A 10,460-nucleotide genomic window follows, 5' to 3' on the forward strand; every position below is an offset into this window, starting at 1 on the left:
AGCTATTTCAACGCCTCACAACCACAGCCATTTGAGAGTGGCTCAAAGAAATCCACTGAACATGAACAGACTGTGCACTCTGAACCAAAGAGTGATGTGCTTCTACAGCATAGTCCACCAGGTAGGGAGCCCATCAGCTTCAATGAATCTCTGCTGCTTTTCAGAGATCTGGCTCATGATGCAAACTTCCTAATGTAAACTACATGCCAAGTCCTGGTGATGAATTAGAAGGTAACAATATATATATACTGTATATATATATATATATATATATGACGCGAAACGTGTCATTTTGAACCATCCGTGCTCCAAGATAAACATGATCACACATCGACTGCATTTTGAAATGTGTTTTATTACATATTGAACATCAGAAGTCATCAGCTATTATGAATGTAGCCTCAGTGTATGAAATGTCACATTATGTGTCAATAGCACCACAACTACATACAGATCCCCAAAATGTTGATATTGAATAAGTCTGTCAGTTAGTGAGACAAGGATACTTTAACATTTCTGCTCTCTACAGTGTTCAGCATCTGTATTTCTATTTCTTTTTTTAAACAGTGAGATTAATAAAGTGCTCTACCTTTCTAACACTTCGTTTAAGGCCAAAGGTTATCATGTCATATGCAGACACAGGAGAGTGATGCTTCTATTATATGTACTGATTAAAGATGGATTCATATTTTTCTTGCTGATGTTACTTTTGGCTCACCATTCTACTTGATGAAGGCCTGAGAAAACAAAACACATGACCTTATATATCTGAGACCATCATCTCTCCCTTACTGTATATTTCTAAGATGTTTATAACACTGGCAATAAACACACTGAAAACCTTTTGAGAAAACACACAGAAATGTCTGCGATACAAATATCCCACTGTTCACAAATATTACTGGTTAGTTTTAAGCAGATTGAAATGTGAAACAAAACACATGGAGCCAAATATTAGCCAGTTTGTTAGAACTGTATCTTTTCCATATATTAGTAGCAATCCTTTCTCATCCTTCTGAATTACATTCAGACTCAAGATCACTCATACTATGTTAATAAACCAACAGTAATTACAAGACAGACATATAAAGAGAAGCAGACATAAGTGTTAGTCTTTAAGACAATAGAGATGGTTGTGCAACAGTATTGGTAGCTTAATAAACACGTCTCTAATAGTCTTACCTCCATTTCCTCCAAGGAGGCAGAAGCATCCTCCACTTTCTGTCCAATGCCATGGCTGAAGCTTGAGTATCGCTCCTGTTTGAATCACACATAACCTCAGAGATTAAACATAATGTAGGATGTTTCCTTATAATACTGTACCTGAAAATTAAAGTCTATGCAACAGTGGTTTTCCGTTAGCTGCACACTTACCCTCACCATACCAGCGATGAGCCCGTCCTCGATAATACGAACAGCATTTCGGAGTCCTCTTGCAAAGGTGTCCATGGCTCCAATGTGAGCGATGAACAAGTCCTCCAGGTCTGTGGACTCCCTGCGCACCTTAGCATCAAAGTTCAGGCCTCCTGGCTGCAGACCGCCTTGTTCAATGATGGTCTGGAGAAGATTAGATACTAAAGAATAACTATCTTCCTGCATCCCTGTCGATTCTGACCTATACTACCGAGTTTGCAAAATTTATATGAACATTAAAGCTGCACTAATCAATATTTTTATATTAAAAATGGATTAAATCACTATATGGTTCCCTCCTAGTGATGAACACACCAACATATTCACAGATGCTGCAGTTCCCCTCAGCTCTACAGAGCTTTGAAGCCTCACATTGTTATTTTAAGTGTCTGACAACATTATGGAAAGGAACCTTCACTTGATCCAGTCTGAAAACTTAACATTTGGAATGTAGACAGAAACACAACTCCAAAAGAAAACTAACGTTGCAAGGTCTCATCAACCTTTACTAAGTTAATACCAATGTTAGCTAATGATTTAGTCCTTATTCAAGAATGTTTGGACAATGTCACCTTCACAAACATCATTGGCAATAAACTCCTGTTACAAATTAAAGAAATAAGTTTACCTTCATGACCAAGGTGGTGTTTCTGATGTCCATGGGGAACTGGTCTGTGTCCCACCCCAGGTCAGGAGAGCCAGTGTTGGAGTCAACTGAACCCAGCATGCCAAACCTGTCCACCAGCAGGCAAAGATGATACAGAATGTAAAACTGTCTCAGCCCAAAACATTACATTTTTGCAACAGGGTTCAGTAAAATGTCTCACGCAGAGGCCATGACAACATCATGTTCGTATGACTGTCCTGCCAGGGTGGTGTGGTTGGGCTCGATGTTCAACTTAAAGTGACTCTCCAGATCATAATGCTTCAGGAATCCAATGACACTCATAGCATCTAAAGAAACAAGTGACATATAAAACGTATCATCATTGGAATACTCCACCCATGAAAGGACCCTTGAGCTTGTGAAGAAAACTTTTGTTTTTCTCACATGCTTCTGCAAGATACGAAAAATCCAAAATTGGAGTAAATGGGGGCTTTAACAACAGCAAAACTATATAAAAACATCCGTTCACAAACTCTCACACAACTCGTGCTGTATAATCCAGGTCTCATATACTCACTATTTCCTAATATTCTGGTCTTTGGGCATTTTGACCAGGAAAAAAATGGTATAAAGATGATTTTTACACCACATAAGCCAAATGTGCCATGGAACAACATATCCAAAATCCGCAAAAATCCCCTTAGGGGAAAATGTTTTATGAGTGTTTGAATATTTCTGCATGTTTTTGTATGGAAAAGGTAAAAAAGTAAGGATTTTATGGCGACTTTAGACGGTTTATTCACCTTCATTGTAGAAAATGCAAAGTCTAAGTTGCTGAAAATTGTTACTTTACTATGAACATTCGCATTTACATCTGACAAACTTCAGTAAGCTCTCTGGTGCTGCATCCAAGTCTGTCAGGACTGGTGTTAGTATGGTATCAGCAAGTTTCCAACCCCATTGCATCGGATCTAGGTCATTGCTTGTGAGCTTCAACCAAAGTATGACTTGCAAATGAACCCGCAAACTGTGAACATATGCTGCTCTTTCTGTAGGTGGAAGCTTCTGTGGATCAATTGGTGTTTTGCTTGTCGACACCATCTCCATGTATTTAGCGTACCTTAGACTGTTCAAAGAATCATCTGCTCTGCCTCCATATAAGATAACATATAACCGGATACCAGCTTTGCCAATCTGTTCCACTGTCGCCTCAGGATTGGTCATCAAGAAGGATATCTGCTGCAATTCTTCTGATTGTTTTATCTTCTTCAAAAGACTGGTTTTGCCATGCCCATATGTTGCAGAGGTGGTGTCGCAACCACTCTATGCATGGATGAACAGGAGATGGGATGTAACTACTTTGCCAGTTTTGTTAACAAGGTCTTGAATTTTCAACACCTTCAAACCATTCTTTGATCGCTTTGCCTCTGAATGGAAGTATATATCAGCCATGTTCTGGTTCCAGTGGTACATCAAGAGGACAAGTACATCCGTGTCATCTGCTACTACACTTACTTCCCTTCCTTGTCTTGCAAATTGAAGGGCACATTCCACTATCATTGTGTCAGCATCTCCAGTACTGTTGTGCACAATCTGACCATCAGCTTCCAAGCATCGACTCAGCAACGCGATGAACTGACTTTTGTTCTTTTCATTCGAGAGAAAGGTTTGCTGGTGATCGTGAGCCTTTGTAGATTCACTAAGCTGAATATCTGCACATGTTTTTCCAACTCTTCGCTGGTGCTCGTGATCTTTGATTGACGGACCCTGTTCGTAGCCATCAAACACGATGCAACAGTCGCCATACCTTGCACGCACATAGTTATCATCATTATGTCTTTGTATGTCACCTTCTTCTGCCATTTCACTCTACGAATAAAGGCCCCGCCATCAAGAACATGCATAGCTTGCACCTTTTCCGCACACGGTTGCACACCATTTCCTAGGGATTTTGCTAGTTGTGCCTTTACAGTTGCACGCATTAAATTGTCCTTGAATAGTGAAGTTGGCATTGTTGTAAGCTCATAGCCAAAGTATAGAAAGTATGGAGCCATGTCTTCCTCTCTCTGTACAATAGCTATCAGGCGATAAGATAAGATAAGATATGAACTTTCTGTTTTTCACCCTGGATTCAGATGATCTAAAGATCGAACTTGATCACTTCTTTTAATAGATGCTTCGACGACGCTCACATTGAGTAGCAAAGTAATTTAGATCCGCTCAGAGACAGAAAATATTTAATTAAAAGTATGCTTATATTGATGAAAAAATGTTATGCCCCACACTAACGTATTAATGCCGAAAAATAAAAAACTACATATTAAAAGGATTCCCCAAAGGGGATATTTGCAGCTTTATACCATTTCTTTCCGGGTAGCACCTAATTTTACTCTTCAAAGACCAGACTATAAAAGCATTTTTACTAAAACCTTAATATTGAATAAACTTCTGCATAAGCAGTCTCAAGCTTGTGCAGACGCGTTACATGTCTGTGCGAGTCTGGATAAGTCCGAAGTGTTTAAACTACCGGTAGTTGCGTTTTAGCGAAAAAGCATGTGTTTGGGAAGTAGTGAGCATACGACTGGATAACTGAGACTTGGATTGTACTGCACGAGTTGTGTGAGAGTTTGTAAACGGATGTTTTGATGGAGTTTTGCTGTTAAACACGTCCCCCATCAAGACTTTTCTCCCTTTTTTGATTCTTCGTTGACAGTGGAGGCAAGAGAGAAAACAAAGTTTTGTTCAAGAATTCCAGGTAACATGGGGAGAGTACTTGATATACAAATGGTCATTTTTATTGGTGAAGTACTCCTTGAAGACTGTAAGATTTCAAAGCATAGTTATTTTGGCAAATCTTACCATAGTCATACTGGTGTTTGCAGGGCTCCTTAGGCTTGGGTTCAATAAGAAACTGACACTTTAACCCAATCTTCTCTTTGTATTCTGGTGGCAAATATACAGACATGAAAGTGAAAGGGTGACATCATCCTGATTTGGAATTAATCCCATATTCATGTGCACACTTACTGACAGCCATTTTGAAGAAGTTGGACATGTGCTTCATCAGCAGCAACATCAGTATTGTGGACAGAAAGGAACCCTTCCCTTCCTCCCCAAAGAACTCAGGAGACAAATATACAATAATGTAGCAACATTGTTGCATTGAAGGAGCATATTGATATTTAGACAGAGACACCATCAAGTCACTCATACCAAAATGTTCTGCACCCAGCTTCTTGGCAGTATCAAGCCCCTTCTTAACCTGAGCGCCAGTGTAGGCCAGAACATAACAGTCAGGGTTGGTGGCGGTACCATTCATGAATAAAATGTGTATATTGTTACTTTAAACTTGTGCTTCTGAGTTTACAGACTAAATGAGCGAGGGCCTCTTGCCCTGCGAAACCTCAGGTTGTCGGAATAAAACACTGACCTTGGGTGTGCAAAGAGGTTGCAGGTGACCCACAGCACCTTGATTCCAGTCTGGCTCTGCAGCTGGAGAGCCAGGTCTGTTATTTCATCCAGATTCCTGTTGGACTCCTCCAGGGTGGAGCCCTCAGGAGCCATATCCCTGTAGAAAGCAGAGGATGGACATTGTTTAGACTACTGTAATACACAATAAGCATCAAATACTTGTCCTTGTTAGATTTCAATGCTTTTAAATACGATTAAATAATGTATTGCAGCAATTTGCACGAGAGGTAGACAAAAAAGGGTTTAAAAGCTCAACACCACAGAGCAACCTGCTGGTACTAGATAGATAATCTAATAATCTATTTAAACCAGTATTCACCTAAGTACAGGTAGTTCCAGTATGTAAAACAAGATAATATATATCATTTGAATTTTTATTTTTAAAGATGAGTTCAAACCTATCAAAAAATAATGAAATGCTCAATTACCTGTCATGAAATGTGTAGAATTTCACCTGTGAAAAGCAGCAGAGGTCACAGAGGAAACACACAGTATAACATATGTAACTGAATGTAATTGGGACGTTCATTGTAAAGTTGAGGAGTTCCTTCATTCCAGGGCCGGTGGAGCGTCGGAGACCCAAAAGGATCAGCTCCTAAAAATAAAATAAAAATACGATATCTGTTGGCTCAATTAAAAATGTATTTTTGTGTAGGATAAAAAAAAAAAAGAAAAGTAAAAAGTATTATAACACTGAAGACAATAGAATGACCGAGTTCATGTGTTTACAAGTGCCTATTCGTTAGGTAACGCTTGAAGCTCATTTTAGTCACTTCAAGCCTCCATAGACTGTTTGGTAAATATTGATGAGTGTAGGGCTGGGCAATATATAGATATTATATCAATATCTTGATACAACACTTAATCATTACTTCCACCTTACATTATTTAGAAAAAAACATATAGTGTAAATATTTCATGAAAGCAACAATGTTCAACTTTACAATATCGTCGCAATATATTTATTCGCCGGGGCCAATATGACTGTTGGGCCAGTTGTTACAGTACCAGTGCCGTAGAAGGAGTGCCAGTAGCAGACTGAGAACCTCAGACAGTCCTCCATCTTCCTCCCCATCAGCTCCTGCACAGACAAACACTGATCTCTGACCAGCAGCCTCACATACAGTGTTGGGGAAGCTACTTTCAAAGCACTGCTTTGCAGTTGAGCTAAAACTGCCAGAGAAATCTAGTTTGGTTTACTAAAGCTTCGAAAAGATTATTCAGACTACTTTGTAAATAATACAAATATTAATAATGTACAAGTGATACGAAATTATAACAAACTATAGTAGACAAGTCATGACATGACAGCAAGGCATTTTACAAAGCACCCACTTGTCATAGGCCAAGAAAAATAAAATATGTTCAATCTTAACAACTAAAACAACTCGAAGCTTTTTACACAGTATGAACAACCTGAACACTGGTTTGCCCGACCAACACATTGATATAAAAAGGGGGGGGGGGGGGGGGGGGGGTGCTGGTCACAGGAGGTTCAATTACAATAGAGAAGCAATAGTTACATTTAAACAGAAAATCATTACTCTCCTATCATGGTCCAAATTGGTTTGTATTTTCAGTAGTTAACTAAACAGAAAATGGTAAAAAAAAAAAAGTAATGTAACTACTTGTTTCACTAAGCTAATAAGAATGTAGTTGAACTGCAAACTACATGTAGTTCACCACTCCCCAACACTGCACACTTAACACTAACTCTGTATTCAAACACAAGACTTTACAAATGTCAGGTATGCAGTATGCATCATAATGAACATATGTGTTCTGAGTGTGAGTGTGTGTTTGTGTGTTTGTCCCAAACTTACCTCCTCTGCCTTGTAGTGTTTGAAGCACATGACATCTCCAGGTTCAGCACTGGGTAAGCATGGGATCTTGGAAATGCCTGTGTGCATCATAAATGTTGGTGCAATATTCAATGAAACAAACATATATAGATCTCCTGTAGTCATATGACATGTTGAACACGTGCATTGATGATATATGATCTATATGAGAGCCAGGATATCACAATGTAGTATGCATCAAAAACACATTCAGGACTGTAGGACAACTATTTAAAATACAGAAGTACAAAACGTATATGCACTTCATCGACTGCATGCAGCCTCCTGCACCGTCACAGACACGCAGTTCCAGTGTCTTCTGCTACACAGACAGACATGTGTTTGGATGAACTATAAACAATTTGGACAGTACTTTGCATAACAAGGCCCTTGTTGTTCCCGGGTCACTGCCTGCAGTGCAACATTCCGAACACTTTATGTCCACAAAACACACACACACACACAGCAGACATTGTAAACAACATTTGAAATAATCGGATTTACCTTCTTTACCTAATTCCTCCTGCTCTGCCATGTCTGGATCACAACAACTTTTATGGTTCCTGCAAGCTCACTGCAACTCTGTCCACGTCCTTCCTCCAAAACAAAGAGTGCAGATCCCTGCTTAAACACACGGTGTCACTAAATCCCTTTTTAAACCCGACTCTGAGCCTGGTATGTGGCCATATGGCAAATACATGTATGCTACAGTATACTGTCTATACCAGGGGGGGGCAATTAATTTTTACAAGGGGCCACATAAGAAACCCGAGCTGTGTTGGAGGGCCGAATCAACAATAAATTTAACTTAATTCTGCTCAATATTAATTTTCTCCCATTGTAAAAAGCAGTACATATACATATATATATATATATTTTTTTATTTTTTTATTTTTTTTTAGCTAGATTAGCTAATCAAAAGAATAAGGATATTCTCTTCCAATAAATATATGAAATTGTGGAGTGGGTCAAATAGGAAAATACTCCTAGAGAAGTAATAAACAGTAAAAACAATAATTAAATCAGTATTTTATTTTTAACATGTTAATCTTCACAAACCAATACTGAAAAGGTGTTTTACAGTATGTAAAGATAAGCAATGAATCAACTTTATACAAAAAGCAATAAGTGCTTTTGATGTTATTCAGTTCACTTTACTTGTTCAGTGAGAAACATCCAGTTTGTCTTGAGCTTGAACAAGTGCACTGAGATCTGGTTGAATGTCTGAGGTGGATATGCGCAGGACAGCTGACAGGTGATCATCAGTGATCAGGATCTGTATCTGGATTTGTTGAACTTCATCACTGAGAATGTCTGTTCACACATGTAGGTAGATCCAAAGAGGATTATAATCTTCTGAGCATGTCTCCTCATGTGTGGAAAGTTCTCCTCTTTCAGGGAAGAGTAAAACTCAGGCAGTGAGACTGACCTAAAGTGCTCTGACAGAAGTGTGTCAGACTGCAGGTCAATGAGCTGAACATCACTGGGTGCATCGCATGCATGTAATTACATTGCATGTAAATGGGGGGAAATCATGTGCATTTCATTCTCAACTGTTTTAAAGTCTTGAAATTGCCTCCAAAACTCACCATGCAGTGCTTCTAACATGGATGAGTTCCTGTGGAGGTGATCAGCTGATGGTGTGGCTTCCTTCAGTGTTGGCAAGTGGGTGAGAATGTTGTCCTCCATTTGGCTTGAGAGAAGCTGCAACTTCCTCATGAAAGCCTTCACTGCGCTGTACATTTCATGCACAAAAAGGCCCTTCCATTGCAGTTTGACATTTTGTTAATTAATTAGTGCAGTCACATCTACAGCAAAACCAAGGTCTGCCATCCAGTCTGCATCTGAAAGCTGTGGGACGTCTTTTCCTTTCTTCACACAGAAGTCTTGACTCTCTTCTCTCAGGTCCCACACTGAGCCACTGACAGTCTCATTTTCCTCCAAAAGTACAACAAACTGTCTGTCACAGTGCTTGACATCAAACAAGCTCTTGCCCTGATGAAGTCAACTATTTTAGTTACAACATCAACAACATTGTTGGTTTTCAAAGCACCCGACTCCTTTTCCCGCTCTTCATCAGACAAGTTCTTGAACGGTGACTCAAATTGTAATCCTTGAACACAGCGACCTGCGCACCACAAACTAAGCACACGGCTTTACCTTTGACTTCTGTAAATACATACTTAGCAGTCCATGTCTTCTTGAAAACGCGGCATTCTGTATCAATCTTTCTTATTTTGGCGTGAGCGGACATTTTGAGGGCTAGCATTACTTGTAGCTGTTCACGTGCGCGGCGCGCATACGTAAATAAAGAAAAATAGCACCCTTTTCAAAATAATAGCAACACAGTTAGAAAGTTATTTACACCATGCACGCAATACAATGGTGTTGCTTTTATTTTTAAAAGAGTGCTGTTAATATATATATATATATATATATATATATATATATACTTTTTCATATGTTAGAATTTACGATTGTCTTCACGCGGGCCTGATAGGGCCGGCCAAAGGGCCGGATGTCGCCCGCGGGCCGTACAATGCCCAGGTCTGGTCTATACTGTATACGATACTGTATATGTCAATGTATGTACAAAACAGATATGTGTATAACATATATTGCGTTAGTTCATGCAGGACACAGAAGTCAAACGTCCCAGCTGTAATCAGCTGACAGCCGGTTGATTGAATCATTGTTTCCAAACAGTCACACCAATCACAGCCATTCTCGCAATAAGGCCTCCAATTTAAATATGACTCCCTCCTCACTTATCCCTGCGACACTAATGCTGACACACACACAGCTGCTGCTGCTGGCAGAGCTTTGCCTCCACCAGCCCAGCCTCCACCTTTCCAGTTGAGAGTATAAGCATGGCTCAAAGGTTAAAACGGTATTCACTGTCTTGCTTTGGGCCCATTCTTTTATACTCATGGGGGGTTTTCTGCATTGCACTCCTAAGTGAAGACTGTATTTACATGTGTTGCAATGAATGGTTAAATGTATGGGAGTGTTCCTGACTAAAACATATTTTAGATAATGATTTAATTAGACTTACTTATATTTATATATACTGAGTATGTATACTTAAAAGGTATGAAATAATTAATATAACAGATTCAATTCAATAA

General features: G+C 39.3%; 1 pseudogene; it reads right to left on the minus strand.

Moving 5' to 3' along the window:
- Positions 1-349: 349 nt before the first annotated feature.
- LOC115021081 (xylose isomerase-like) lies at positions 350-10,057 on the minus strand (annotated as a pseudogene).
- Between the last annotated feature and the right edge of the window lie 403 nt (positions 10,058-10,460).

Source organism: Cottoperca gobio, chromosome 16 (genome assembly GCF_900634415.1).
Source record: "Cottoperca gobio chromosome 16, fCotGob3.1, whole genome shotgun sequence".
Taxonomy (NCBI): domain Eukaryota; kingdom Metazoa; phylum Chordata; class Actinopteri; order Perciformes; family Bovichtidae; genus Cottoperca; species Cottoperca gobio.